Raw genomic sequence first — 26,879 nt, forward strand, 5'->3', positions numbered from 1 at the left:
CCTATGATTAGTATTTTGTTTTATATTCAGAGATTTCAATATGCCTGAAGCAATTATGCTTACTGTTAAATACTCCACCTGTTTATAACTTGTTTGCAAGCAGAATTAAATGATTTTCTCAGAGTACAAACTCACTAGCTATATCAGTGAAGTTTGAACTTGGGATTACAGAATCAGTCAAGTAATACTTTAACCCCACAACCATTGTGCTTAATGCATATTCTTATAGAATTTCAGAAAAAGAGAAAATTAAAAAAATATATATATAAAATCAAGCTATTTTGGGAAGTAAAGTTTGCAAGTTTTAATCTGTTTATTTCGGTGAAAATTAGAAATTATTTATATAATCTTATTTAAAATAGTATATATCAATTGATGCTCAAAGCAATTCTTTGATATTTATATAATCAGGGTAAATATTGTTAATGTAGACGAAGTTTTATGTAACAACACTACACTACTTCACAATAAAATGATTAAAAAATACATTCATTTTCTCAATGTGTTTTTCATGGAATTTGCTCAATTCAGTCACTATCATCATAACCAACAACAACCAACACCAGCAACTGCAACAGAAACAGACAAGTGAGGAGCCTCCAAATGGTTGCTTGACATGCTAAAAATATTAGCCAAATTCCCTCAAATCACATTCTATTGTCTTAGAAAGGAAAAGCATGTTTGACTCAACTTTTGCTTGAAAATGTGAAGCCTTTGTTTTGGTAAAGATGAGATTTAAGGATATAGTCTTCATCACAATTGCAAAGAAAAAGAAAAGAAAAGAAAAAGGGTGGTTCTTTGAAGGATTCCTGCTTTTGTTAAAAACTTAGTCAACCATCTGTGCTGTATGAAAAATTTGATGGATTTTCACACATGATAGTAATGGCTTGACATTTTCATCCGGTATACAATAGTTCAACTGGATATGTAACACGACCATTCTATTAACACTACCAAGTCAGGGCAGTATCCTGACTAAAATATTAGAGGAAACAAAGACCAACAAAAACCAAACCAAGTTAGCAATTACAAACAATTCTATGCATTATCCCAATGATGGGAAGGAGAAGGGGAGGGTATGACAGAAAGGCATATATCTATACTTGCAGAGATATATACTAGAGTTTATAAGGCATTTTTGTAGTTTTTGAAGGTTTCCAAACTGAAGTATCTCAGACACAAATACCAAACTAAGAACATCATAAAGTCCTTTGCTAAACTAATCAATTGTTAAGTCTAAATGATGGTATCTAATGTAAACAGTAGATTGCTAAAACATACATATGTATGCATTCCTTTTGATTCCTCCATTTCTGATAAACTGTACAAGAAAATTCTCCAACTTGGAGAGCACATACCATTCCATGTAGGTTCTGTTATATATTCATAGAGTAAATTAAACATGTTAAACTGTAACTTATTTTGTATCAAAAAACTAAAGTAAAAGCTAGAGATCACACTGCTTTGACTGCAAAGCAACAGAAATTGGTCTGATGTATCCCAGGACATACTGGATGATGACTCCTGTCATTATAAATCCAGACTCACTCATTCTTTTCAAATATGCCTGGGAATCTGACTTTGATTTGACAGAAGACATTATACTTATTTCTTCAAGAGCATCTTTAACTTGATCACATTTAACAAGCAAAGTACTAAGTGAGTCAACTCTTGACAACCATCTCATTTCACAGAGAGTTGGTATGCCTTGCCTCATGTTAGAGGCAATAAATAGCTCTTCTGTATGTACCTCAAGATCACTCAACAATCCAATTAGTCCCTTCCGGGTAACTTTGGATTTCAAGATCAATTTTCTTTGGTGGCTATTGTTGAGAAAAAAGCTCATATCCCTGAATGTACTCATGAAATTTCTAATAGCAGGAACATCTTGGCAGGAACTAACCACTACAAGGTTGAGGCAATGGTTTCTGCAAGGGTGAAATATTTTGCTTGTGGAAGAGTGTCTTTTATGAGTCTTGACACACCACAGACATCACCAGCCATCACAGGTGCTCCATCAAAGCCTTTTCCTCTCCACTAGCTTAAATCAACATTCCACTTCCTCAGGTTGGTCACCAGTGCCTCAGTGATTGATTGGGAATTTGTCTGCCCAAGCTGTATAAATCCAAGAAAATCTTCAGTTACCTCTTTGGTTCCTCACCATCTTTGATCCTGATATAATGTATACAAACTGATAGTTGCTCCATTGTGAATGCATCACAACTTTCATCAGCCATGATACTGAAATAGTCAGCCTTCATGGCTTCATTAATGATTTGCCTCCTGATGGCCTTTGCAAGACATTCAATCAGTTGATTCTGGAGAACAAGAGATGAATATGTGGCATTCTTTGGTGCATTTTCCAGAAAGGCTGCAAATTGAGGATTTGCTTTCCCCTTAATAAAAAAGTTGAAATTACTGTCTTCCTCATTCTCTTTGGACCAGCTTCCTCTGAGTGAAATTCCTCTTTTTGCAAGGGAAGTGATTACATCAAGAATGTATAAATGAGCTAATCTGTTTTTTTCAATTCGCTGAGCATATGAAAGATGTTCTGTGATTGATTTCTTTTCTTCTTGGCATATCATCAAAAATTCATCAACCATTTTCATTGCTCCTTAATGGGTTCTGACTTTTCATGACGAGGTAGAGACCACAAGCATTCTTCCAATCCTGGAATGGTTTGGTTACAAATTCAGGATTGCTCATATCTTGGGCAGCAAAGCAAATACACACTGAACCAAAAACAGCATCCAGTGACTTAGAATACCTAAACCATGGAAACTTTTCTTCCCATGTTGGAGAATACCTTCTGTTCTGGTGATTCTTTGGGTGTGTAAACTGCTTTGGTGGCTTCCAATTCTGCTGAAGAATGATCTTACACTCATTGTTCCCTATAGATGCTTGACTTTTTGAGATGGTTTGTATTTGTAGTGTTGAGATGCTAGATGTCAGAGACTCATTGCTGGTATTACTAGTTTCAGGTATAAAAATATTATTTACATATATTTATTCATTTTCCCAACATGTAGTTAGAGATGCAGCAATAATTCTAGTGGCAGTGACAAGTTCGTTTGCTGGTTGGTAGTTGATAGTGTTGAAGATGTTGTCTGTCAGTAGAAAGAGAAAGAGTAAGGAATGCGTGATGCTGACTAGAAAGGAAGAAAGGATAAAGGTGACATCATCTTTCTTGCAGCCGAAAGCTTCTCTTTTGTGTCAGCTAAGACCTAGGAGCAACACTTTCCCTTCGCCCAAGAAGAAAGATGATGCCACTTTTATCCTTTCTAGTCAGCTCCATGCATTCCTTACTCTTTCCCTTTCTACTGGCAGACTGTAACTTCTACACTATCAACTACCAACCAGAGAACGAACTTGTTGTCACTGCTACTACAGTTACTGCTGTATCTCTAACTACATGTCAGGCAAGTGAATAATATATGTAAATAATATTTCTTCCTTCTTGGTGTTGATTCTTCAATGTTTACTGGTTGCTCTGACGCGAGAACCAAAAACAAGAAAAGCATGTAATATGCAACACAGGCAGTAAACAAAAGTGAAGTAGAACAGTGTGGTGACATTGAGTAGAGATGACCCAGAAGTTGTTGCTCTTTGATTACTATTGCAAACAGCAGTAGCTTTCTTCAGCTGAATACACGTTGTTGATTGATTAAAATTACCCAAATATGACAACTTTAACATGAAATAACTTCTAAAATATGAAATTTTGTCAAAAATGTTGAAAGTAAACTGTGTTCAGCATGAGAAATTAAATCAGTATACGAAGTTTCAAACTGCTTAGTTAAAAAAAAATAATTTTAAAATCTGTGAGCGAAACTGAAGAGGTACTGTAAACCTCTCACTGTCATTTGGCATTTGTCGTGATGATTCTAACTGGGAAATATCATGGAAAACATATTGGAAATGAAAAGTCCTTATGTGTTTTCTATTAAATAGATTTTCTATTAAATAAAAAATCATCCAATTAATAAAATATCAATTAACTTTGTAGGGGACTACCCAAGGAACACCCCAGTAAATTTTTCTAACATTAGGCCCAATAGTTTCAGAGAAGATTGTTAAGTAATTTGTTCAAAGAATGGTAAACAGTTGCTGAATCAGCACAAGTTAAACAAACTACATAGAGGACCAAGACTGGTACTATAATAAAAATCTGGTCCCATTTGGGCCAACAGTTTGAGAGAAGTCATTTATAGAAAAAGTTGATGAACAGACGATGGATAGGTCAGTAATAGATAAGCTCTGCTGACAAAAGGCCACAGAGGAGGAACACAGTCCAGGTTTTAAAGGAAACAGCTTGTTTTACCCTTTTTCAGTATGTTAAGGATACTTACATGTTTGATGGTACTCGTTTGAAATAATCGCATATTTTTGCATGTTTACAAGGAGGGTCCTTCCAAGTATACATCCTGTTAAGTGTGATGTTGAGCAAATGGTTGCAATCCAAAACCTCTCTTCCTCACCCTACTATAAGGTGTGTGATCTCACAGGCATTCCCAGGCAGGCAGACAGTCATGTCTAAAAATAGCCTACAGCCAAATGGCCAAAATACTTGGGGTCAGGAAGTGTGAGAGAACATTCAATAAGTAGTCACTTTACATGCTTTATCTACCACTGTGAAAGATCATTCATTATATTAGCCTAAAACTAAATTTACTATCTAAAGTCATTATTATTTATTGTCAACTCCTTGATAAAATCAAAATAACACAAAAACAAATATTTTAACATCCCATAATTTTCAATACTAAGCTCACTTTTATCATCAGTTAAGGAAAATCAGAGGTGGCAACTGCCTCTTCTGCGTCAGCCTGGCTACAGCCCTGCAAGCATTTTAGAGAAAAGCACAAATACAAGTGATATTTGGATTTTCTGAATGTTACTATGATTTTTCTAATAACAAGGATCTGTGATAGTGTTGATCTGTGTTTGTGAAAGTTGTTTTGACTCTGCTGCAGAATAGGATGAATACGAAAGGAAATTCTATTAAATAGCATACAGTTGTAGATGTTGAAGACTAGCAGTAAAAGTGTAATTCCTTTGTAGCTCTGATGCAGGTAAGAATCACCATTCTTTGGTAGTGGAATAATTGAAGACTTTGAGGAGACTGTTTATTTGTTTCCTTTAAAAACCTGATTACAGATTACTCACAAATATTTGTGAAAGAATGAACCCTTCCAGATGATGGCTGGAATATTCTCTGGACCTCGTAACTTGGTATTTCTGAACATTTTTGAGCCTCCACTATGGTTAATGAGCCAGGCCAGATCAACAGGCTATCTACTATTTTGTGGTTGAAGAAAGAATCGTTGTCAAGTTTGGTGTTATTTCAAAGCTCTGACTTTATCAAAACACAGCGAAAAGTCTTGAAATTAGGTATCTAAGTTCTGGCTAGTGGTTTATCCAGAGTATAGATCACTGTGGAAGAGCTATTGTTACTAAGTTCCCTCAAAACTGTCCAGGCAGCAGTTTGCCAGCTTTCACTATTTTACAATTGGTAAACAATAATTTTGTGGGTTATGGATTTCCAATGGGCCAGTCACTAGTTCACTGTATATCTGACAAAACAAATTTCTCAAGAGCTTTTGTTTGTAAAGCATCAATTTTCCTGTTTTCTTGATTATATTTATATCTTTCGTTGATATACATCAACAAAAGATACATACATGTAAGTATGCATGCATGCACACACACACACACACATTAAGTATATCTACATATATGCTGTTTCTTTCAGGAATGTACTAAAAACACAACATTTCTATTTTTTATCAAATTCTTTTGTATGCTTTTGTATGAGTTTTTGATGATGAAATCAAAAATTTTACTATTCCAGACAAACTACAAGGAACTGTATGAAAAAAAAAAAGGAAAAGAATTTCATACAAAAGAGAAAACAAATATACATTCATATATAAGGGTGTTCAGGTTAAATTTGACAGTTTGCATAAAAGGAAAAGAAAGCAGAATATCTCATCCTAAGATAAAAGTATTTTAAAAACTCAAAAAATATCAACTAGATCATGACTTGGAGAAAACAATTTACTTAAAGTAGTAGTCCTCAGCTTCCTCAAAATAACTCTGGAACCTGGCACATGTGTTCCTCATTGTGTCGCTGGGAAGATCTCCAAACACCTCCATGATTTGGACCACCAGCTTGGCCTTGATATTACAGACAGACCAGTTGGTGTCTTTCTCAACTATGTCCCATGCATAGTAATTCATGGAATTACAACTGGGGGATTTAGAAGGTCAGAAATTTGGACCAGTGAAGTATAGAAATTCTCTGACAAACACTTCTGACTCTTTATGGAAGTATGGCAAAGAGCTGAATTCTTCTGCCACACATATGGCCTTCCTGCAGCAACCCTCTCCAGCCAGGGTTTGACCAGTCTCCAGTGGCTTCACATAGCCATCTGAATTGAGCCCAAGGCCCTTTCCAAAGATGTGGGCCAGCATGACGTCATCCTCACTGGAGATACACCCAAAACCCATCACAGTTTGGGGGAATTTGGTTTTCATGCTATGTAGGACATCACATGGATTGTAGGCAAGTCACATGTTGTTCTGGGTGTTATGCAACTGATCCTGACAAAAGTTCTTTTCATCTAAGAAGAATCTGATCACCCCTGGCTCAACAGGATGCATAAGCTTGTTCAGGAACTTCTCTGTCTTTGTCAAGCAGAGCTCCCTAACATCGACTGTCAGAACTTGTCTCTTGCAACTCTTGTATGATTGGTAATGAAGGTCCTCATTCCGAGCCAACTACATTGTGGTGATTCCAACACCTATCTCTCTCATCAAAGCCTGTATTCCTTTATTTGAATCTTCCATCACCTTGTCCTGCAGTTAGTTGTTGAGCGAATTCCAGCATGCTGACATAGTTAGAACACCTAATGTGTCCATTTCTATTAGCCACAGCTATCTATGCCACATCTTATAACCTTTACAGTGTTCATAGAGCATTGAACAGCAGTCATGATATTAGCATTTTGATACCTTGGATCATCATGATACAGTTAACTCTTTTCTAGTATTCAGATGGCTTACAGTCATCTAACTTTTGCTCAACTACAATTTTAATTGTTATGCTCTCCAATGCTATTGATTGTTCACTGATACATGAAGCTGATCTTCAAAAACAATGACAAAAAATTGTCAAATTTAGCCTGAGCACCCTGTGCGTGCACGCACACACACAATACATATAAATGTGTATGCAAATATATGTGTGTATTCATGTATGTATATAATATATATAGTGTAATTGTTGTTGTGTGGTTAAGAAGCTTGATCCCCAACCACATAGTATCAGGTTCAGTCCCACAGTGTGATACTTTGGGAAAGTGAGTGTGTCTGTTTATACCCCACCACTCCTTGACAACCGCTATGCAGCTATATGGTTTTGGGTTCAGTCTAACAGTGCAGCACCTCCGGCAAGTGTCTTCTACTAAAGCGCTGGGACAACCAGTTCCTTGTGAGTGAATATAGTAGATGGAAACTTTGTGGAAGCCCATCGTACGTATGCATGTATATATGTATGTGTGTGTGAGTCTTTGTATTTATATTTGCCTCTCACCACTGATAGCTAGTGTTGGCTTGTTTATGTCCCCATAGCTTAGCAGTTCTGTGAAAGAGGTCAATATAGTAAGTACCAAACTTAAAAATAAGTACTGAGGTCAACCTGTTTGACTAAACACTTCAAGGAAGTGCTGCAGTATGGCCACAGTCAAATGACTGAACCAAGTAAAAGGTAAAAAGTATATGTGCGTGAGTATGTATGTGTGTATATGTGTGGGTATGTATATGTATAAGAATATGAGTAGTTGGTCAAAATACAATCTATATATAATTCTTTGCCTGTCTGTTCACTATGCATTCTCAAAAGGCTCAACCAAATCAAATCAAATTTTACAAAGTAATAGTATTACACCACACAAATGTCAACATATTTTTTTTTCTACTTTGATTAAAACAATATAACATTTTATAGAGATAATTTTTCTATAGTCAACTATACTATAGGACATTTTATACCACGATGACAATGACGACGTCATATTTTGCATATAAGTGTGTGTGTGTGTGTGTTTCATGTTAGATATGTCATTAAACACACACACACATTTATACATACATATACATATGTGATGACTGACATGCATTCTTTGTGTCTGTCTGCCCTATGCATTCTCAAATGGCTTGATGACAATGTCACATTTTGTACATGAGGTGTATGTTTGTAAGTGTATGAGTGTGTATTTGTCTGTGTGTGTGTGTGTGTGTGTGTTTCCACATTAGATACATTATTAAACACACACACACACACATCTACACATACATATACATATGTAACAACTGAAACGAATGAATGTATGTTTGTGTGTGTCTCTAAAATTTTTTGTCTCTCTGTTACCTATGCATTCTTAAACAGCTCAACCAAATCAAATCAAATTTTACACTGCCCCCAAGTGTCAACATGTAATTTTTTTTATTTCGATTAAAACAATATAACATTTTAGAGAGATAATCTTTTTATGGTCAACTATAGTACAGGACATTTTATACCACAACGATGATGATGTCACATTTTGTGTATGAGTGTATGAGTGTGTTGATGACTGAAAAAAAACAATGAGGTGAAAAGCTATGTATGTCTGTGTGTGTCCGTCTTACTGTATGTGAGTGTTGTCACATTTTGTATATGAATGTCTATGTTTCTGAGTGTGTGTGTGTGTGTGTGTGTGTGTGTGTAGCTCAGTTTATGTTTCTCATTCTACAGCCACACCAGCAATCCAATGTCAACCCTTCACTTCTGCAACATTTCAACAGTTCACTTCCCCATTGTTGTTTCCCATTGTAGCCCATTTGTGGAATGTACCCATTTACGTACAATATTTCCATTACACCTACATTCATTTGACTGTTAACCATACGATGGGTTAAGTTAGATGAAGTGCCAACTGCTGCAAAGGAGAGTATATCCACTGACAGCATTGCGGTGCATTCAAAAATCACTTACCTACCAATCCCAATTTTCCATGGCAGGTTAGGGCCTGGATTCCTCCAGATAGATGCCTGACATGTGACTTAGTCAAATTAGCCCGTCATTTACTCCACAAATGTTTTGTTGTCAATGCTTCATTTTCCTGTATCACCTGTTTCAACATAACTGTAATATATATATACAAACTATGCTATTTTGATCCTGAGCAATGCCGGGTATCTCTGCTAATTTATTATAAACAGTTAACTACAAAATAAATTACAGTAGTAACAATTGCTCAATATTAAGATAATTTCTTTTACTAAATTGAAAAAAACGAAAACAAACCACTTAATGAAAGCTTTAAAAATAGTGAATGATTTCAAGTGAACAGCAATAAAGAATATTTAACATGAGATTTAAACACTTTTTCTTTTACAAATTTTGCTGAATGGCTAATTTTCCCAAATAATAATTTCTAATTTTGGCATAAAGCCAGCAAATTCAGGGGAGGAGAAAAGTTGATTACATCAACCCCACTGATCAACTGATACTTATCCTGTTGACCCCAAAAGGATGAAATTTTGCCCGTTGTGCAAATGATTATGCCAGATCGCTGCCTCATATAATAAAAGTTTTATTGCCATTTTCAAATATTAACTGAAAAACATCAAATTTCAAACCAACTGTAATAAAAGCCACAGAGGGATATTAACATAAACTATACTGGTTTTTCAGACTCTAAACATCAACATAAAATGTGCACACAGATATCTTTTGCTTGTTTCAGTCACTGGGCTGCTGCCATGCTGGAGCACTGTCTTGAAGGGTTTAGTTGAACAAATTGAACCCAGTAGTTATTTTTGCAAAGCCAGGTACTTATTCTATCTGTCTCTTTAGCTGAACTGCAAAGTTATGAAGACAGAAACAAACCAACACTGGTTGCCAAATGGTGGTAGTGGGGACAAACTCAAACACACATATATGTACATATTCACATATGCAATGGGATTCTTTTAGTTTCCATCAACCAAATCCATTCACAAGGCTTTGGTTGACCTGAGGCTGTAGTAGAAGATACTTGCTCAAGATGTCACACAGTGGGACTGAACCCAAAAACCATGTGGTTGAGAAACAGACTTCTTACCATGAATTAAAAGAAAACGATGATAATTTTTTTATAAGGGATGACTACATAACCTTCCCTACTTTAACCTAAATTCCATATGCTGAATATTTGTGCTAAATTGATTAACTGTTGACTCAAACAATGGTTACTTAGATGTATTGTTTTCCATTCAACTATTTTCAATAAATTTACACAAAACCATGAACATGTATGTGTGTGTGTCATATATATATATATATATATATATTTCTATATATATATATATATATATATATATATATATATATATATATATATATATATGTATGAGTCTGCATGTATTTACAGACACATTCACACATAGACATATGCACACATACATGTGTGTGTGTGTGAAAATATATATAAACTATATTTTATGCACAACACCATGTTGTAAAGCAGAAAACTGTAATCAATCCAAAAGAAGCCTCACTATGGGTGAATTAAGAATGTAAATACTACTGCTCTATTTCAACCTTTGCTTTTTCTATTTCTTTTGTTTTGCTTCACACTCTCCACCCCCACCTTTTTTAACTCTTACTCCCATCTTTTGTTCTTACTTGATTCTTTTTTTTGTCTCCTCTTTTCTCCTCTCTTAACTATTAATCAGACCATTCAAATCCAAGAGACCCCAGCAAACGTTGTCTCCAACTGTTAGCTAATTCAAATAAATCCACTCAATCTATGTAAATTTAAAGCAAATTCTAGGTATGGATATTCAGTCACTAGAGGAATAGGTATAAGAAACTTTGAGTAGTGACTCACACAGACATTATCTTATGCATTTGGTTTTACATGTTTGCACTTTTATCACTTCAAAGTATTCTCCATTTGAAGTAATGAATTGGTCCAGACACATTTTTCACTGCGAAGTGATTCCTTACTGCTACCTCACTCACATCCTTAACATCCTCTCATCTCCTTGTAATTTATTGCTCTATCATTCATGCTACCCATATGATGATGGGCAGTACTTACGTGTCTTCAGTCCCCATCTACTTTTGTCATTATCACTCTGCATCTTGCTTAAGCGAAGGCTCCTGTATAAGAATTGCACCACATCTGTGCCCAATATATTCTACCTTAACACTTTCTGGACTGCCAGTCATCACTCACTCTCTCTTGGCCAATTGTTATTGCTACCAATCACCTACTCTTCCTATTAGAAACCCTTTTTTCTTAGCTAAATCTTGCATCCTTCATTTACTCATCTTGGTTCTTCACTCATTAATGTTTTCTATCCACCTTCTCAGTTATACTACTTTGAGAAATAAGGACTCTTTATTCTTAAGGTGCATAAAGACATCCCCACTTGCGCTGGTGCCATGATAAAATGCACCCAGTATACTCCGTAAAGTGGCTTGCAGATAAGTGACAAAAGTCATAAGTTTGAGAGGACACTTTAGTCTGGTCTTATCAAGGACATGACAAACTCACTAGTTCTTGTCTCATGATGAAATGCCCCCAGTACACTCTGTAAAGTGGTTGGTGATAAGAAGGACAATTGGCCATAGAAACCAAGTCACTAATGAAACAGAAATAAAATGTATAGTGACCCCCAGCTCCCAATAATAACAAACCGAGATCGTGATGACTTGTTCAACATATGGAAAGCAAACACAAACTGATAATAATGATGTATGTGTGACAGTGCGTGTATTGAATATACAAACGCACATATATATGCCTGTGTGTGTCAATATCTATACACACACACACACATATATATATACACACATACACATACACGCACACATATGTGAATACATGAATATATGTATAATTCTTTTATTCTTTTACTTATTTCAGTCATTTGACTGCAGCCATCCCATATATATATATATGCACACATGCATGCATATATATATATATATATATATATATATATATATATATATATATATACATACACATAAATATATGTATAATAAATATACATGGTACACACACATACACACACACATATTTATACACTCATATACATACATGTGTATAAATGTGTGCACACGCATGAGCACTTATAAATATCATAGTGTTTAATTAAGATATTAAGAATTCCACCCAGAGATTCTTTGAATGGCACTATTACTAGAGGAGGAATAAAAAAGTCTCCTGCTATCAACTCTATCAACTGGCCAGCTCTAACTAACTAAATACTACTACTACTGCTGCCATTGTAACTACATCAACCTATGAGGCAGCAAGTAACTTTATACCAGTCAACACAGAAATGAGATAGCACAACAAACAAAAACAAAACAAATGAAGCACTGAACACTGCATACATCAATCTCCCTCCCTTTACACAAACACATGTGTGTATGTGTGTATGTGTGTGTGTATGCATATATGTATGTGTGTGTGTATATATATATATATATATATATATATATATATATATATATATATATATATATATATATATATATACATACACGACACCACACACACATGTACCTGTATACAACAAAAGCTACAAGAAAGTGAACTACATTCTAACTACTTATAGTCTGACATTGATTTGTTATTTGGAGTAGTAAACCCACTATTCCAAAACAGAAACAAGTAGAATCAGTCAATATATATCTCACGCTATCATTGTGCACACGTGTTTAACTTTTATTCATATATAATATCTTTCTGTTTATTTATCTATCAATATATATATGTGTTTGTGATATATATACATATACAAAATATATTTATGTAATATATAATTATAGAGATGGAAACATGTATCACTAACTTACTAGAATATTGTTCCATACTACTGCTTATGATATAAAGAATTAAACAGCATTTACAAAAATTCTAAAGTGTGAAATTTTCGTTTACTCTATAACATTTGGATTTATATATTGTTGGTAATTCTTGGAAGTTTGGTAAGTTTTCTACTTAATTATTCACTTTTTTATTTTTATCTTTTGAGATTTCAAGGAGTAAGAAAAAAATGCATAATCTTTTTGTGATACTGATTTGTTACTAAGATACAAAAGTTACTCTCTCTCTCTCTCTCTCTCTCTCTCTCTCTCTCACACACACACACTCATACATACATATTGCCCTATGCATATATATGGGGAAATGGGAATGATATTGTGTACTGATGACACCTCTTTTTTGTGTATTTTTTAAAATATTTTAACCAGGAGGATTAGAAAATCTATTGGACCTCCATGGGTCCTCTGAAATTTATAATGGTCTAAGCATCTGTTCTTTGTCTCTGAAACCCATGGTCCACTACATTTTTGAAAAGTCAAGCAGAGGTGTGAAATGCTTACATAGCCACTATGATTTCTTACCACTTGGTAGTTAGTTTTAGACCACCTCATGGTCCCACAGATGAAATGGAAAAGGCGTTGCCTTGGAGGATGGCAAGGGAAATGTGCTGAAATTGGTCAGCAAGGAAGGGAATTCTAGATAGATAAGTTCTAAAGAGGAAGACTGACCAGTACTTAATGTGAGTATGTGTAAGAGAGGGGACCAGAATATAGGTGACAAGAGAAGAACATACAACAAATGTGTTAGATGAGAATGGGTGGGCATTGTAGTTCAGTGAAATAAAGAATCTTGTAAAAGTGATAGAACAGGCAGGGTGAGGGGGCAAGAGATCTTTGAGCCAGAGGTTGTAATGCGTTAGTGAGTGAACCACTTGAATACGCTTCTAAACCAGGAATCAAAAGTTGGCTTATTCACTCATCTTGACAAAAATGTATGTGGCTATTGGGATTTATAAATAAATATTTGCAATTAAAACATTTTTATGCAAAAGCATCAAATAATCAGTTTTCAAAAACTAATTTTCTTTCATAAGTAATGTAGATTATTCAGATTTGCTATTAGTTTTTGTAGTTGTCGAATAATAGTACTCCTAAAATAATATGTCTCTCAAATAACACACACACACACACACACATATATATATATATATACACACATATGTACATACATGCATACATATATACATGCCTGAAGGTACATGGCCTAGTGGTTAGGGTGTTGCAATAAAAATCATAAGATATCAAGGTTTCAATTCTCAGATGTAAATGGCTAACTCTGTGATGGACTGGGGTTCATTCAGGGAGAGTATTGGTCTGCTGACCTAGCCAGTGAGGATGACATCATTCAAAAGTGACAACAATACAAGAAAGCATACTGTGATCATCAGTGTATAACAACATCCAATACTGGGCGATACAATGATACACATACACACACACACACACACACACACATACATATATGTGTGTATATATATATATATATATATATACAGACACACACTAGCCCTTCATTCATAATTCTTATACAAAATGGGATTTCAATATAAATTGGAAAATGAAGAATTATATAAAAAAATTTAGTTTTATTGATAAATTGGCAATATTGTTTAATGTTCTGAATATCTTGGGGCAGTTTTTCACTTTAAATATGTATGAATTAGAACTTTTGATTTCTAATCTCAATATTTTATGAGCACCTGAAGGCAGCGATTGGGTAGAATTGTTAGCACACAGGGAAAAATGCTTAGCAGTATTTTGTCCATCTTTATGATCTGAGTTTAAATGCCACCAGGGTCGACTCTGTCTTTCATCATTTTGGGGTTGATAAAATAAGAACCAGTTGAGCACTGGGGGGGTCAATCTAATTGGCTTAGCCCACCCCTGACATTGCTGGCTTTGAGCCAAAATTTTAAGCCGATATTTTACTAGCACCTAAGACGGTGATCTGGCAGTATTGTTAGCACACCAGGCAAAATGCTTAGCAACACTTCCATGTGCCATGTGCCAAAAATTTGAAACCAATAGTTTAGTAGTACCTATTTTACAAGAAAAAAGAAAAAAAAAAAGAAGAAAAAAGCCACTGACTAAATTAAAACAAAGGCAACACATTCTGAAATTAAACTTTCCTTCGAGTTTACTCACTACTTATGAATATTTTAAGGCTTACAGAGTCCATTTCAAGGTAGAATCCAACAGCTATTATTTTTTTGTAACAGTAGTATACAACATGTGTGTGTTTGTGTGCAGAGATAGAGAGAAAGAGAACAATTGGAGATTATATATATATGTATATATATACACACATACATACTTATATATTTATACATATATACGTACGTGTGTGTGTATGTGTGTGTGTGTGTGTGTGTATTCCAATAGCCAATAATTTTTAGTTTTTCATATTTATGAATGCACAAAATACAGGTTGTGTAAGTTAATCAGTTCCTTAGCTGTACTGTTGTCAACCAATGTAGACAATATATACATTCTGCCAAGTTCAAGTAGGCCTTTCATCCTTTTGCGATTGATAAGTACTAGTGGAGCACTGCGGTCGATATAGTGGACTTATCCTTTCCCTAAAATTGGTGGCATTGTGCCAAAATTTGAAACTAATATAATTAGTACTGTAATGATGATGATGATGCTGATGATGATAAACTAGTGCAAATACTGTAATCTCCTGATATGGGACAGTTCCTATAAGAGATCAGTAAGTTCAGATAGTGTAAGGAGTGAAAAAAAAAAAAATTTTTTTTAAATAAATAAATAAAACAATGAAAGTTTTGGGCTCTTCATATAATTTTGAAGAAGGTACAGATAACATTTTTATTGATGAACAATTCCTCAAATTCATTATTTCTTGATGGGCAAAACTATATCAATTTTCAATCCATAACATGGGCCTATGCCTCCCCACCCATTGTTAAAAATATAAACTTCTGATTGATGTGACACCTGTTGTTAAGTACAAGCAATAAGAATAATGTAGTCTGATATATTGGTCTATTTTGGTGGCTGCCACAATAGGAGGTTAACAAGTAGCAGGGCGGACTAGGTCAAAGCACAACAGTTGTTGTTTTCTGTACTTACTGTTAATGATGACTATGACAGAGAGAGAGAGTGATGATGATGACAATGGTAATAATGGTGGTGACAACAACAATAATGATTACAACAGTAATGGAAGTGGTGGTGGTGGTGGTGGTGGTGGCCACAACAATGGTGATGATGATGATGACAATAACAACAACAGCAGTGGTGGAAGTCATGATAATAGCAGAAGAAAATTACACAATAAATCTTGGATTTGTATAATTACAATAATAGTCAGACAGTAAACTGCAAGGATTCTCCAATGAGATCAATTTTCCCTCTCACAGACATTAAGTTTACTGTAATGCCACCTAAATGACAGACTATCTAATGTGCTAAACCAAAATAAAAACAAATTTGTACAGTAATTCAACATCTCTCCTCTATCCTATTTGTCACCTAAAGCCAGCAGAGGATAAATCACTGTGAAAATATGAGCTAAATATTGATTTCAATGTTCAGTACTAGGTCAAACAATTGTAAAGAAGAGGACACAGTCATCTGAATCAATCTCAATGAATTACTGGTACTGGTACTAGTACTGGTTTTATTACACCTTAGGGCAGTGGTTCTCAGCCAGAGTCCATATGGCCCTTGGGGTTCACATAAGATTTTGCTGCTAAAATTTATGCAGCAATAAACTGGTTATATTTCTACAATACACAAAATATTCTAACAATTTTTAAATAGAATTCCAAATAATATTTAACTATAAAAATATAATGAGTCTTTTTTAAACATTGAATGCTTATTAGGGTCCAGAAGAGTAAAATAGGAATCAAAGGAGTTCATAGGCAAAAAAAGGTTGAGAACCACCACCTTAGGGGATGAAATTCATAGTTAATTTTGATGAGATTTAGACTCAGAACATAACATGGCCTAATTACTGCATACAGCTTCAGGAATACTTCTATCACTCTACCAATGTTACTTAATCTAACTATTCAATTGTTATATACCACTAACAGTACTGAATATAATACCTGAGCAGTTTATTTCAGTGTTTGACTTTATTTTCCTGTTTTTCTGGGAAAACGAAAATCAATGTTGCAAACCAATTGATTTCAAGCCAAATGATCAAAGTAAAAAATAAACATAATGGGAAAATCTCCTTTCATATTTGAATAATGATCAGTTTTGAATTCTGTAAACAGTCAAAAGAATAACTATAAAGCTACTTTACTAGTGAAAGAAATTTTAGTCATGTAACTTTTTTCCAATATACATACATTTATATATATATATATATATATATATTACACACACACACAGATGCACAGGGTATTCCCAAAAAGATGTATACACACATTGAATGATTATAAAGTCATTAGAGTTTGTTAAAATGTATCTTTTTTTTTTTTTTAATTTAACAGAATCTATAGACACAGTTTAATTATTATTTTTTTTCTGTGAACACCTGTTTTCAAACTGATGACTACTATGGTCCAGGTACAGCTAATAACACAAAGCAATGGAATCACAAACATCAAAAAACAATTCATTTAGTATTGATGTGTACTTTCATTCAATGACTGCCCCAAATTCATAGACTGGTAATGGTTTTATACAGTAAACTTCTTTTAGGTATCATCATGAAAAAGACAAGGGGTGCAATGTCCAGTGAATATGCAAGGCATTCTACAGAATCTATTTGTCCAATCCACCAATTTGACAAAATCCCATCAAGGATTACTATGGTCATGTGAGGGTACCCCATCTTGCTGGAAATAAACTCCACATCTTCAAAGTCCTCTTGAATGCTTGGCAGGACAGATTGTTGCTGCAAGTTCCAAGTAAATGGGACCAGTCACAGTACCATGAAAAAGAATGGTCCAATTAATCTTTTTGATGATAAGCTGTTCCATACTGAAACTCCTGGTACATTATCGAAACTTTCTTCCCTGATATGTGGATTCTCAGGTCCCCACCATGTTCACATGTGACAGTTAACTGGGCTCTGCTAACAGTATTCCTGTTAAAAAAATCCCTTATATTTACTCTTTGATCTATGTCAACATCATGTATACTGACCAGTCTATATATACATACATTTAGATATATATATATATATATATATATATATATATATATATATATATATATATATATATATTACACACACACGTACACATGCACAGGGTATTCCCAAAAAGATGTATACACACATTGAATGATTATAAAGTCATCAGAGTTTGTTAAAATGTATCTTGTTTTTAAAAATTTAACAGAAGCTACAGATTAAACCATAACAAACGAAAAAGTTGCCAAAAAAAGCACACTTCATATCATTACAGGATGCTCAAAGATCAGCTAAACAACAAAATACTTAATATAATAGATTAACTGGACATGCAAGGAGCATAACCTAAACACTGTTGTGATGCACATGATGAAAGATAAGTGCAGAGCAACAGCAACTGACACACTATAAATAAGTTATGTCTCTATTGAGGCTACCATCAGAACATAGACCATACAAAAAAAAAAAAAACTTGAAAGTAGAAAGGAAAACAAGCTTGTGCTGCCACACTTCACCATACAATAAACCACTTCACATCTGGGACAATGGGTCTATGAATTGCACCTGTTCATTCCAATAACTACCAGCAAACCATACATGTTTATCCTTGATCAGGACTGATTTAAAGATAAATAACATCTTAATCATTACTATTACTATTTGAGTGACCTAAATAACCAAAAGTTCCAACTATATCTAATGAGATATCAATGCACTTCATAGGTTTCAGTGACATATGTTTTTTTTAGACTGTTTCCTGTAACAAAGTAATATTCATGGATTCACAAATTATGTTAATGCTTCCAAAGAAAATACATATTTTCATAAATTATTTCCATATGATAAAGCGAAATATTCATCTGAGAATGGATGTTTGTGAGTAATCCAATGGTCAAATTGATGAATATTGTTGAGAGGTTTAGTGCATGTTTATCAGCTGGAGTGTCTTGCCATTGAACTTGGTGAGCTCATACAAAGAAACAGTAAATGATATTTATAAGTGGTATTTATTAATAATTAATAAGGGTTGAACCATCTAATACACCACTTAATTCTTGATTAAGAATTAAGTTGTGTATCAGCAATACCAGTGATGAGATATGGACCCATAACTTTTCAGCAGCATTTCTTAAATTTTGATAAACACACAGGCAAATATTTGATATTTTAGAATTTAATGAAATGAATTAAACAAAACTAGAAATTTTCATAACTATTAGATTTTCAGTGAACATACAGATGATTCCATGTGTCATTAAAAAGCAGGACTACCTTCCAGTGATAACGTTTGCTTTTTGACTTACACATAAGAATTACTGTATATTTTCTAATGACTTCTGAAACTGAGGCCAATGTTACATCTAAAAGAGAAAAATTAAACTTGCAAACATTTCAGTGAAACAAAAATTAAAGGTCAATTATTGAGTTATTTGCCCAAAATGTCAATCTCTTTGTAAAATGGAGTTTTATTCTTTCATCATCATAACTTATATAAAATCAAAAAATATTTTTCCTGTCTTTCTCTTTCAGTTTACATCAATTTATAACTTCCATTTTATTCTCTTACATATGGATGTTTAACAGATCAGTATGGATTCATTTTCATTTCCCCTGTATATTTAACTACCCTTGCTGTGATTTTTTATGCCTACATGTCTTCCTTTATATATGGGCCAGCCCTGCAAACACTAATAGCAAATATTACACACAAAAAGTTAGATGTTGTGTACATACATCAACTTTCATAGCTCAGAGTCCTCATCTGCTTACTGATAGTCATACAATTATGCTTAAATAGTTGATTCCCTGCCAGTCTATCCATGAGTCTTATTATATCTGACATGCATCAACTGACTGCCAACAAACCAATATGTATATGTGTGTATGTAGGAGTGGAGTTCATAGGTGCAAGAATGTGTGTTGTGTGTGTAGCTGTACATATTCCATTAATAGGCAGATAGTAAGATAACACAGCACTCATATTTACCATAATATAAATTGGTATATACCTGAATTCTGCATTGTTCTTGTTTGTCATATAAAAAGAATACTATCAAAGAATTGTTACAAAACTGTGTGTGTTTTTATGTGTATTAAAGCAAAACATATAAACTGTAAGGAATCAATTTAAAATATAAACACTATTACTATCAATATATGATCCCACAAAGTTTAGATCAAAAAGATCAATACACATCTGGAGCAGACTCATAACTGGTTCAAATTCAGAAGAAGGAATCCTCAAGTATATTACTATTAGACAGAGGTAAAAAAAGCCTTGTATACATAGAGATATAAAAACTCACATAGCGAGCTATTTCATACAATCTTATAATGAAGCCTCTTTGACCTATTAGATATAGCAACCAAACCTCCCTCTACTACACCATTCGATCTTAAAAAAAAGAAAAAAGAAATTCTCACTTGATATAGTCTTAGATACATTGTATCAGGAACAAAATAACAAAAAAAAAGATGATCGTGGTTGGCATGCTTTGGTCACAAATTTCTTCGATCAATGATAGACTACATCTAAAACAATAACAACATTTGCAAGTCTCACAAATCATATCAGAGTATAGTTTATGTCTTTAACAAAATCCTCTGTGTGTGCGGGCGCACGTGTGTAAAATGGAATTCTACCTCCAGTTTGAAGAAGTATATGCCCTTTGCCATTAGGGTTTGACAGGTTGTCCATAGGGCTAAGTGCCTTATGGCTGTGAAACCATTGATCACTCTATGACTGGACATATACTTAACCGCTTATAAATACATTACTGCTCTATGCTTTAGAGTGTGCTTCTTTCTCAGACCTGTGATATGCTGACAACGATTATATATATATATATATATATATATATATATATATATATATATAATTGGCACTTTGTTGATGACAACGATGAAGGCGCCAGTTGATCCAATCAATAGAATGGCCTGCTGTTGAAATTAATGTGCAAGTGGCTGAACACTCCATAGACATGTGTACCCTTAATGTAATTCTCAGGGAGATTCAGCATGACATAGAATGTGACAAGGCTGGCCCTGTGAATTACAGGTACTACTCATTTTTATCAGCTGAACGAACAGGAGCAATGTGAAATAAAGCATCTTGCTCAAGGACAGAATGTGCTACCAGGTATTGAGCTCATGACCTTATGATCAAGAGTCAAATACCCTAACCATTAAGTCATGTACCTTCACACATGTGCACACACACACACACACACACACATTGTGCAAGTACAATTGTGTGGTTAAGAGGGTCACTTCAAAGCCACATGACCTGGGTTCAATCTGACTGTCTGACACCATGGTCAAGTGTCTTCTACTATAGGCTCAGACTGACCAATGCATTGTGAGAGAATTAGGGAAGCCCACTGTGTGTGTGTATAAACAAAAGAATATATTAACATGTATTCACTTGTTCAGCAAGACACCTGATTCTGTCCTTCTGTCATACTTTCACATCCTTCAACACTATACCCTACCCATTTGAGGGATCTTGCCTTGCAAATCACCTGGTTATTTCACTAGTACTGTTGCCACGAAAAAGCACCCAGCACACTGTGTAAAGTGATTGGCATTAGGAGGGATATCCAGCAATAAAAGACATGCCAAAGCAGACATTGAAGGTTGGTGCAGCAATCTAGCTCATCAGTTCCTGTCAAACCACCCAACCCATGCTAATATGGACAAAGTGACAGTAACTGATGATGAATGAATGATGAATCTAACCTCCTAACATAAGCTCATTTCATTGATAGATTTCACAGATGGATTCAGGCATGGTGGTGTGGCTATGAAGTTTGCTTTGCATCTCTACATGATTTAGAGTTTGTTCCCTCTGCTTAACATCTGGGCAAGTATCTTCTTCAGTTACAGACAAAGGAATTGTAGCTGTTCTTGAGTAATAGACTGAAACCATTCTTCTTTTATTCTTTTACCTGTTTCAGTCATTTGACTGTGGCCATGTTGGAGCACTGCCTTCAGTCGAACAGATCACCCCCAGGACTTATTCTTTGTAAGCCTAGTACTTATTCTATCAGTCTCTTTCGCTGAACTGCTAAGTTATGGGGACATAAACACACCAACATCGGTTGTCAAGTGAAGGTGGGGGAACAAACACAGACACACGAATACACACACATACATATATATATATATATATATATATATATATATATATATATATATATATACGATGAGCTTCTTTCTGTTTCTGTCTACCAAATCCACTCACAAGGCTTTGGTGGGCCCGAGGCTATAGTAGAAGACACTTGCCCAAGGTGCCATGCAATGAGACTGAACTTGGAACAACGTGGCTGAGAAGCAATCTTCTTACCACACAGTCATTGGTTTTATATCACCACCCAGCCTTGTTTCACTCTTTTTCCCACTGAGCTCAGTGGTTTTGGAAAGAATCATGGATGCTGCTCTTCCTCCTCTAACCTTAGACATTAAAAGAAAATTGATTTTCACCCAGTCTTTGGATATTTAAATGATTCAAGATCTTTTGGCTAAATTTCAACTAATATTACAATTTGTCTAGTTTGTTTACACTGTTGCTTTTATTAATCTTACATCTATGAGTTTACCAAATTTGGTTGTTGAATTTGTATTGATTTACAGTCGGTATTAATATTAAACTAATCATAGCACAAAGTACGTTTTTTTTATTAGTTGTAATTGTAATTTTCATAAATCAGTTTGGCATTAGTAAATCAGAAGAGAACTAAAAATGTAGCTGGACATCTGATACCTTTTACAGAGAACAGATGTTGAGCACCAGAGATACAGGAGTGCTAGTCTGGATATGTGATATCTATGGTCAAGTCCATACACAAAGCTGATAACAGACCCAGGACAGATGTGAAAAGTAGATATAATTTCAAAGTGCTCATTGAATATTTTTAGTTATCAGTGCAAAATACATATGGTTTATGTATGGGCTACAAATGCATACATGTATATGGAGTGAAGATGATGCATTTACAAGTAGAACAGAAAAACATAATTACAACAATGTGTGTGTGTGTGTGTGTGTGTGTGTGTGTGTCCTTGTATAATGTGAAAGTGCATGGCTCAGTGGTTAGAACACTGGGCTCATAATCATGAGGTAGTGAGTTCAATTCCCGGACTGGGCTGTGTGTTGTGTTTTTGAGTAAGACACTTTATTTCAAAATGCTCCAGTTTACTTAGATGTAGAAATGAGTTGTGACGTCACTATATAACATCAGTGGCATGGAGAGGAGTGGCTGGTATGCACTATAGGGATTAGTGATACAATGATATCAAACCAATGTAAAACATGCTATCTTAAAGATGGCATGTTTACACTAGCATATATTTATATTTATAGATATATACTCACACAATGGGCTTGTTTTAGTTTCTGCCCAGCAAATCCACTCACAAGGCTTTGGCTGGTGTGAGGCTACAGTAGAAAACACTTGCCTAAGGTACCATGCAGTGGGACTGAACTCAGAACCATATATATATAAGGAGAGAGAGAGAGAGAGAGAGAGAGAGAGAGAGAGAGAGAGAGAGAGAGAGAGAGGTGGCTGCGTGATGAAGAAGATTGCTTCCCAACCAGGTGGTTTCAGGTTAAGTATCACTGTGCAGTATCTTGGGCAAGTGTCTCCTACCATAGCCCTGGGCCAATCAATGCCTAGTAGATGCATCAGGTAAATGGAAACTGTACAAAGTTCATCACACATGTCTGTGTGTGTGTGTGTGTGGAGAAGGAGGGAGTGCACACATGTACCTGGGTGAATATTAGAATTTGCATGAGAAAACAGTGAGTTACAAATAGTAAAGTTAGTTGTAGATCCCTGTCAACAAATCAGCCACTAGCTCTGCACTTTTAAACGTGTGTAGAATGAAAAGAATCCTTTGGCTGTAAAACAGGTGAGGGTTAGTAACATGAAAGGCTCAATGATATTTATGTAATTATCTAAGTCATACTAACATGTAAAAACAGGCATAAAACAAATAAGTGAATGAGATATATATATATATATATATATACTGTTTATCTGTTACTTGTTTCAGTCATTGGTCTGCAGCCATACTGGGACACAACAAATTAATCCTCGTACTTATTTTTAAGCTAAGTACTTATTCTCTATTGGTCTCTTTTGGCAAACCACTAAATTACATGGATGTAAACAAATGAACACCAAATATCAGGTAGTAATGGTGGATATATACACACACACACATACACACCTGCCTGCCTGCCTGCCTGTCTGCCTGCCTGCCAGCCAGCCTACCTACCAACCTATCTACAACTATAAACATAATTAAGGGATCAGGAAAAACTGCTTCACCAACATACCGAAAATTTAGAAATAGCAGTTAAAATACTAATTCTACTACCACAATATGTCTCCACAGATAGCAAATATTTGTGATTCACGTAGGCTAAAGAAGAAAAGTAATGAAACCAACCCATCGTTAGTTAATCATGGGCTCATTTCGAGATTAGAATTGTGTAAAAATTCATTTCCTCTCTTCAGTATGATATTCTAGATTATAAATTTGAAAATGCTAATAAACCCATGCACATTCAATCATACGACATTGAGTATCACATAAGAGAACCAGAACCAGCATCTCTGAATTCATATCGATGAGTAAAGTTCGTATCCATCTCCAAATTTCCCCACGTGCGTCACGAGTAGTACCACAGAAAAACTGCCGTAAACTATCCAGGAGTGAATTATCATTGCTTCACCAACATACCGAAAATTTAGAATATCATGCTGAAGAGAGGAAATGAATTTTTACACAATTCTAATCCCAAAGTGTCCATGATTAACCAACAACGGGTTGGTTTCGTTATTTTTCTTCTTTTGCCTATGTGAGTCATGAATATTTGCTATCTGTGGAGACATATTGTAGTAGTAGAATTAGTATTTTCACTGCTATTTCTAAATTTTCGGTATGTTAGTGAAACAATTTTTGCTGATCCCTTAATTATGTTTATAATTATAAAAGTTTTACCGATAATGATTTTTGCATACTGAACTACTTGGTAAAATTGTTAATTATTAATTTATTAATTAATTGACAATTCCCCACCCTATATCTATAATGAAATCTACAACTATATATATGTATATATATATATATATATATATATATATATATCAAGCCACAACATACAATTGGAGTCTGGCTAGCTCCTGTCAAACTGTTCAACCCATGCCAGCATGGGAAATGGATATTAATCGATGATGATGATGATGATATATGTATACAAACATGATGGGTTTCTTTCAATTTCCATCAACCAGATCCACTCATAAAGCTTTGATCAGACCAGAGCTATAGCAGAAGACACTTTCTCAAGGTGCCATGCAATGGGGCTGAACCAAGCCTATGTGGAAGGTGCACATAAAACAACAATGAGGATGATAATGATATATATTTATCATTATTATATTCATCATTGTTATCATTTTATAATTGATCTATCACGCTGTTTTGCTTGTCTTTTTGTAAATAAATTATTCAGTCAATTGGGGAAAGATCAGTGTACATGACCTTTGTAAGTCCTTCAGACTTGGAGATTGCTGTTGCAGCTAATCTTCAGTTTGAACATTTGCAGATGGATGTCAGTTGTCAGGAAAAAAGTAGGAGGAGATTCCAGACAATTACTACGGTTATTACTTAAACATTTGGCTACTTAATCAAGTTTACTATTAACGATTCCTGATAATTTCAAAATATAAAAATAAGGGTAGAAAAGTAGTCATTAATGAACCATGCATATGTGCATGTGTGCATGCATGCATGCATGTGTATGTGTGTAAATGGATAGCTGGTAGAATGCTTGTTGAACTTTCAGTTTAGAGTCATAGAATTATTCCAACTGGTAATTTAATTTCTTGCGTAGTGCAGCACATTGCACTTACTCTACAATCAAGCAGGTATTACAGTTATTGTTCTCTTCTAAGTTCATTCTCAAGATGTAGAGGTGAGTTTCATGGTACCAAAGCAACTCAGAATGCCTGCATTAAGTTACATACTGTTGCTTAATTATATGCAGCATATATTTTAATCAAGAATTCTGATTGATAAGCCAATACTTCAAAGGTTTGATATCAAACTCTTCTAAATAGCTTACACTGGCAGATCACAAACTAGAACAAAAAACTGTTTTAAGTATTTCTGCCATGCTTATACTGAAAGTTATGTAAATCTATGTATAACAGAGGTCTTATCTCTCTTAACCTTATTTCAACAATTCCAGAAGGCAGCTACATTTCACCAGATAAACATTATTTCCCGTCATTTGTTGTAATATCCCTTCATTTGCCACAAGAATTTATTAAGAATAACAGACCTCATGATTCCAATGTCAGTACTTATAGAAACTACTTCTGCTACATTTTGCTCCCACACAAAATATCTGATACCATTAGCAATTACCAGACAAGTGTACTTATATAATCTTAACATTAACCAAACAATTCTGTCCTACAACTGAAAAAAATATTTCTAATTAAAAAGCATAAGCATTAAAACTTTTTATCAATGTCGAAAATAATAAAGCTAATTAGAAAAATATTTACTTGCTCTCACACACACATTTAGGATTTTTAATTAATTTAACCTATCAGCTATTGTTAGGTAATTCCTATTCTTTATTGTTTGATATGTTCTACTGAAAACCAAAATTAATTAGCCAATAAAATCCAATAAGGTGTACTTAAAACATTTAAAAGATCACATTTAAAATATATTTACAAAAAAGATTACAAATAACTAATTTTCCATGTCATTTTTGTGGCATGTATGATAATGGATAATTAAAAATTGTTC

General features: G+C 34.5%; 2 protein-coding genes across 17 annotated transcripts in view; one reads left to right on the plus strand and one right to left on the minus strand.

Moving 5' to 3' along the window:
- LOC106873822 (glycosaminoglycan xylosylkinase) overlaps positions 1 to 26,879 on the minus strand; it is a 424,441-nt gene that overhangs the window by 95,130 nt on the left and 302,432 nt on the right. The gene's annotated exons all lie outside the window — the stretch shown is intronic.
- The window catches only part of LOC106878725 (potassium channel subfamily T member 2), a 668,752-nt gene continuing 654,597 nt past the window's right edge, over positions 12,725 to 26,879 (plus strand). For all 12 annotated transcript variants that reach the window (XM_089357587.1, XM_089357572.1, XM_089357576.1 and 9 more), the window contains exon 1: positions 12,725 to 13,033. The gene's annotated coding sequence lies outside the window, so the exon portion shown is untranslated. The remainder of the gene's footprint in view (positions 13,034 to 26,879) is intronic.

The sequence above is a fragment of the Octopus bimaculoides genome, chromosome 1 (assembly GCF_046866305.1).
Source record: "Octopus bimaculoides isolate indiv1 chromosome 1, ASM4686630v1, whole genome shotgun sequence".
NCBI lineage: Eukaryota > Metazoa > Mollusca > Cephalopoda > Octopoda > Octopodidae > Octopus > Octopus bimaculoides.